General features: G+C 31.2%; 1 long non-coding RNA gene across 1 annotated transcript; it reads left to right on the top strand.

Annotated features, from left to right (window-relative positions):
• The first annotated feature begins 4,470 nt into the window (after window positions 1-4,470).
• On the top strand, window positions 4,471-5,294 carry LOC143195896 (uncharacterized). The gene is made up of 3 exons (XR_013005608.1): window positions 4,471-4,596; window positions 4,814-5,072; window positions 5,134-5,294. It is a non-coding gene; the product is annotated as an uncharacterized LOC143195896 (long non-coding RNA).
• The last annotated feature ends 1,030 nt before the right edge of the window (window positions 5,295-6,324 follow it).

Genomic DNA, 6,324 nt, shown 5'->3' with positions numbered 1-6,324 from the left:
TGTCGATCTTCATTAAATTAAACCGCTTCATGTACTCACCGGCTAGTGTTTTGTTAGTTGGCTGTAAGTACATTTTGACTTGATGACGATATTATGTCATCCAGTTCAATACTATTTTTAACATTTTGACTAATTAATTATTCTGATGAAGAAATGTTTGTAATTCATGGGCAATAATTCGCATGACCATTGAATTATGAGCACAACGCCTATCAATGATAAATAATGTAATGTCCGCCTCCTCATTGACCCTAAAAGAAATTTAAAAATTGTAAGTATAGATAATCTGCACCTGCTAGTTGTTTAAAATGTTGTTAACTGATTTCTGATACAAATTTGAAGATTACTGACAATATATTATGGCATGACACCTTAAAATTGAGCATCCTATTGTCTTTTATGATGTGCGTTGAAATAAACAACCTCATTTAAAAACATTATTATTTTTGAATGTTAACCAAAATTATAGTCAAAATAGTGGTCAGAATTATTTCTAGATTTCAACACTGTGAGCGTAATTGGTCTGATGATGGGATCAATTGTCACATTTTACCATTCCATGGGCTCAACATAACCGAGCAGATTCACTGTTGTATTTTAACTGCTTACAAAATTGTTAATCACTTGTCATTCCCCCAAATGTACCTGCTTTGTTGGACATATAATCTATTTCCATATTTTGATGGAATGTTTCATGTCATTGTTTTGTTATTTGTTTCGTACTCGTTGCTATTGTATTAGATTTACACGAAATCGTTGCATTATAACCGTATCCACTTCCCTTTCCAGTCACTCTCGAACTCATTACCAATACGACTATTATCATTTTCGGCCTTTCACTGATCATCAGTGCGTCATGTTATCTTCTCATTGGTATTGTTGTGACTAAATTTGAGACTAAATAATAACAAATGTAAATTATATTTACAAAGTATACTTTATCATAAACAGTCACTACATATTTAGACTCTAATCTTGGTAAATATTTATGCGACACCAATTAAAATAGTATTCAAAATTAACACATAGTTATATTATACTTAACATATATGCTATTGTTTTCACCTGATTTTCACTTTATCTTATCGATATGGTGAAAAATTATCTTTAATTTTTTATCGTGACCGGTTACTTTTAATATTTAATTTAATTATCAATATTCGATAATCAATATTCCACATTATTAGTCATAAAATAAATTTCTAAATACGTATTTGATAACCAACAAAATCGTCAATTCTTTGTTGCAGTGAAACTATTAATGGCAGTGACAGTGACATTTTGCACGCGAAAACAAAATTGTTGTTTTTACTATTTTCTTCGCAATTGTTTCATATGTTCCATTATACAAATCTTACATAGACTTCCGCAGGTAATATAAATGTAAAGTTTACCAAATTGGCCAAAATTTACCAAACTTCGCAACCATTAGGCTACTATTGGTGACAAATGACTTTCGAAATCTTCACAAAAGCTCTCCACTGTTGACGATCGATCATATAAGTCCTAGCCACAGACCATATTAGACTTGAATTGAACGTTTCTTCATTATTTTTCAAAACCTATTACAGAGATAACACGATTTTTTTTATTCGAAATATCATTTTTTACTTGCAATGAATAGACATAAATTAGTACACAGACAGTTAGACAGGATGTAAGGTAAAAGGATTCAAGGTAAAAACTATGTTATCTTGATCTTAACTTGTTAATATTAATCCACAAGCAACTGGAGAATTAACTTTTTTTTTAATCAAAGTCAGTCAGGGCATAAGAATACCTCCTCTCAGAAGTACCATATAATAACGATTTTCAACTAGTCTTAATTAACTTTCCAACCACTGGACAAGACTACAAAGAACCACAAAGAAGAAAGACAGGCGTTATACTAAATGTTGCTAAATCAACCAAAGAATGCACATGAACCCTACGTCATAATCGCCAAGCTTCAATCCTTCTGACTCACTATTTTTAATCAACCTGAACAACAACAAAATCAACAAATGATGGTCTAGTATAGATCTATAGCAATAATGGACGATTCTTTCGGTAAAATAAAAATCAATTTTCATCCACAAAAATGTTTAAAAATAGGAACCATAAATTATATAAAAAATTTGCAGAATTTATTCATGCTAGGCATTCGCATTAATGTACGAAAGAGTTATAAAACAAAAACCGGCTTTATATAATCATTTGTCTATACCTCAGCAATACATAGACTACAAACTAATGTTTCCTATCATTAATTATTAATGTTCTTTTGTCTCTTAAATTCATTCATTAACTATGCATTAACTATCCATTAACTATCCGTGATTATAACTTGTTAAAAATATGATCAACAAAATTAAAGAATAGAAACAATTAATCTATTATCTTATGTCGTAACAATATATCATCAAGTTTGACGATAAAATGAATCACTAACGAGGATGAAGACAAGCAACGAGTCCAGTTAGCATTAAAACAATGCCAAAAAAGGCAACCGTATAATTTAGCTGAAAGAAACCAACGTTTATCGGTCATTTTAATGACGTTTAATTATAATAAATCGTCTATAAACAGATTCTGTATTAGAACATTATATCTCAATCAAGGCGGTAAAGCAAATTACGTTCAGATATAATGATAGATTTTTATTGCGAATAATTGGATCTATTATGAACAATTTGATTGTTGTTATAATCTCATTTGGTTAAAAAATTTTATGTCTGAAAGCAGGTGGTTCTGTGTTTTCTTCTGTCAATATAAAACAATTATATTGTTATTTATTTTTATTGCACATTCTTAGTTAGTCGTAGTCGAGTTGCATCTATTAAAAATGGTGGACAAGAATGAGTTAAATGTAACAACGAAATAGCCGAATTCTTTGCACAATATTTAGTTAAGGCATTTCAACTAAACGATATACAATCTCTAGCCTATTTTCAAAACAACAGTGAACTCACATCATCAATATGTGCCTGTTAAAAGTTGTAAATTCGTTTTACACTCAGATAATATTTTCCTTCTCATTTTATTATATTTAAAAAGAGACAGAATTCTGTCTGACAAGTTCAAACGTTAGCAAAATTCTTCAATATATTATAATTACGGCTTATAATCCGGCAAACGTTGTTTCAAATAGCCGCTTATTATTACGCTGCTTTAAAATACCGAAGTCGAAGTCAAACATTGATTGCGTCTCTAATTAGTTATTTCGAATAGGAACAAGATAATCTACACCCCCTCTTGCAGTCAGTAAGTTCAGTATTTTTACTTTATATTGAAAATAGCGTGTAGCACTGTATATTAGTACGGGCATCGTCACTAAAGTATCTCAAAAAACCAAAAAAATAAATAAAAAAACATATAACTTAAATTCACTAAAACGGAACCCTCTTTATGCGAAACGGCTGAAGAATCAATATCACCTTCATGTTAGCTGTATCAGAGATCAAATATACGAAAAATATAAAAACAGTAAGAAGTTTTTTCATTCGAAATATAATTTAATACAATTATTTCAGAGAGAATTATTAGTCTGGAAAGTATCCATAAAAAGGTGAAAGATGCAACTATTTGAGGGATGTAGACCCTTCATACACTGTTAGCTAACATAGGATTTAGGTGGAGTAAAGATACGACTCATTTATATCCCTTCGTGGGAGTTTAATGGGACTTAAATACATTGCTTTTAAAAGAATATAATTTTTAAAAACATCACAAAAATCAAAGAAGATTATTATTATATCAATTTGTATATTCAGAAAAGACATGAATATTTCAGATGATAATAAATATAATAAATATAAAGACAACAAAAGTTGATGGAAAAGGTAAATGTTGAAATAACTATCGATTAGGTTTTGCTAGTCATAACATTTATTAATAATTCATTGCAGACATATAGTTCGTCATAATGGAAGCAGGAACTGGTTTTTGCAATGGTTTGATCACAACCAGCACCTTAGCAAAAGCTGCAATTAAGGAATGGCTTAAAGTACATAAAATAGGTTTTGAAGGAACCATGTTAAATAATGAACTATTTCAAAATTGGTTTTACTTGGCTAAATAAAATTATTAAAGTAATAAATATAAATGAAATATTTAATTAATTAAAAAGTAAGCCTGAGAAAAGATGCATGGTAGATCCGATTGCTGAACGATATGGCCACAGAATAATTGAGTTGATATCGGGTATTACAAAGAATTATAACAATATACATTCAGGTGGAGAAGGATATTCAAACCGGAACTGTCTGGATTTATGGAAGGAATCATTGTCGATACACCTTCGGTTTGGATGAGCGCGATCAGACACATTGAAGATGAAATTGACAAATGGTGGAATCGTCAGCAAGTTTTTAATAGATAGGAAATACACATTTTAATTATTCGCAAAAGTAGTGATTCTCTAATAGAATTCTCTCTATCTCTGAATAGAATTTATGAATTAAATGCTGACAATTAGCAAGACAGGATGGTGAAATTTCAGCTACAGATTTCAAAAGGATAACAAGAAGCAAACTTGACAGTTATTCTTTTTGTTGAAATAAAAACATTGCAAGGGGTACGAAAGAAATAATATACAAATAAACTAGAATATTAAAGGTAATTATAATTATTATACACATCTTGTTCTAATTAACCATCCATTCGTTTTAGGTTAGTAAATGTCTAATAAGTCAATTAAGAGATAATCAGTTCAGTAGTCGATTCATTACTGGGGTTTGTCAATCAAAATAGTAGAAAAATTGCGATAACTGATAAAAATGTTTATACTTCAATCATGATATATTTTAGTAACAATTTAATTTTTCTTTTATAGGTGAAGTTGCTAGTAGTTGTCGAGACAATGCTGATGAATGTTAAATTAGAAAAATAGAAAAAATTGGATAGAATTTTGCATAATGCAAGAGTAGTGAAGAATGATACTTTGAAAAGATCAAATTTACCAGTAGGAGTTGACCTGAATCGAATAAACAAATCATATAACATTAATTATCAATGATACCCTAACGATCTAATGACTATTACTCTGAAGGTGGATGAGTCAAGCAAAAAAAAATATATTTTTATAAAAGAGCGTAAGTAAACAAATTGTTGTTTTGTAAATATAATGATGTATTGACTGACAACTTCTTCTAGGTGAAATGTACAATGGTGTGCAAGATGAAGATTTTGCATCAAGATAGATAAATTGCATATATAAATATGATATTGCCGTATTTCAGCTACCTACCGCAATAAGGGACAGGCAATGATGAGAGGGTGGGACTTTAACCAACGGATTTGCATGTTGTAATATGTCAAGGGAGAACTTCCTACCGAGCATATTCGGTTTTTAAGAAAGGGATGCTTGACTCGAGATGGGTGTCCACGTTCCTCATGAGGTATTGAATAACGTGCGGACTTTTTTTTATATTGGAACACTTTTTTGCACAAAATTAAATATAAAAAGAGCGATTGCCTTTACAGATGGCGAGCTTTTATTTGGGATGATCACTGTAACCTGCTGTCGAAATGGAGACCGAGATGTGTGGCTTTCTGGGCTTAGGAGTTAGGGACTATTTGAGGTTTGTACTCGCGGAACTCTCTCCGACTATGGAATAGAATAACCTGAGTTTTACTTGGGTTAATCTGCAGTCGTCAGAAATTTTGCCGCACGATGAGCTGGTTGAGTTGGGCTTAGGGTATGTTTTGTATTGCTTCGGATATTATTCGATGGTGAAAAAGGTCTACATAAAATATTTTGTTCAATTGCTTCGGGCGAGGAAAATCAGCCATGTACAAATTGAACGGAGCCGAAACTGATGGGTAACCTTGTGGTATTCCTGCTGAGATTAGTTTTGAAGAGGAATTTGCATCATCAATATTTACTTGAAAGGATCTTTCCTCCAAATATTATTTAATCAGTGATATTAGGTCATCTGGTAAATCTAGATTTTTCGAAAGTTTTGTAGAGGTCTAGAAAGACAACACCCACCTAACATGACATTTGTATTCCTGACCGTTTGTGCGCATTCAAGCAGTGGATGGTAGATGTATCTGGACGCCTGACTTGGAAGAAGTACCTATTTGCTAAACCAAAAAAGTTGGAAACTAAACTAAATATATTGCTGTAGAAGACCGATATTATCCCATTACGCCGAATGGATCCTAGAATATATCCTATTCTATAATCGATGCTGGGTATTATGTCTTTAAAGTGATGCAGCGTGATATCCATCTAGAAACCATAAAACAATTAGCATCTATTTTGAAAGAATTTGTCCCTAAACTAACTTTTGTTTGTCCTATTTTAAAAAATTTACTTCATATTAATGTGATCTTAGAGGT

This window comes from Rhynchophorus ferrugineus, unplaced genomic scaffold, assembly GCF_030347505.1.
Source record: "Rhynchophorus ferrugineus isolate W39M unplaced genomic scaffold, kcgeb_rfMv2 rfM4, whole genome shotgun sequence".
In the NCBI taxonomy this organism is placed as follows: Eukaryota; Metazoa; Arthropoda; class Insecta; order Coleoptera; family Curculionidae; genus Rhynchophorus; species Rhynchophorus ferrugineus.
This window is presented reverse-complemented; position numbering and strand designations above follow the sequence as displayed.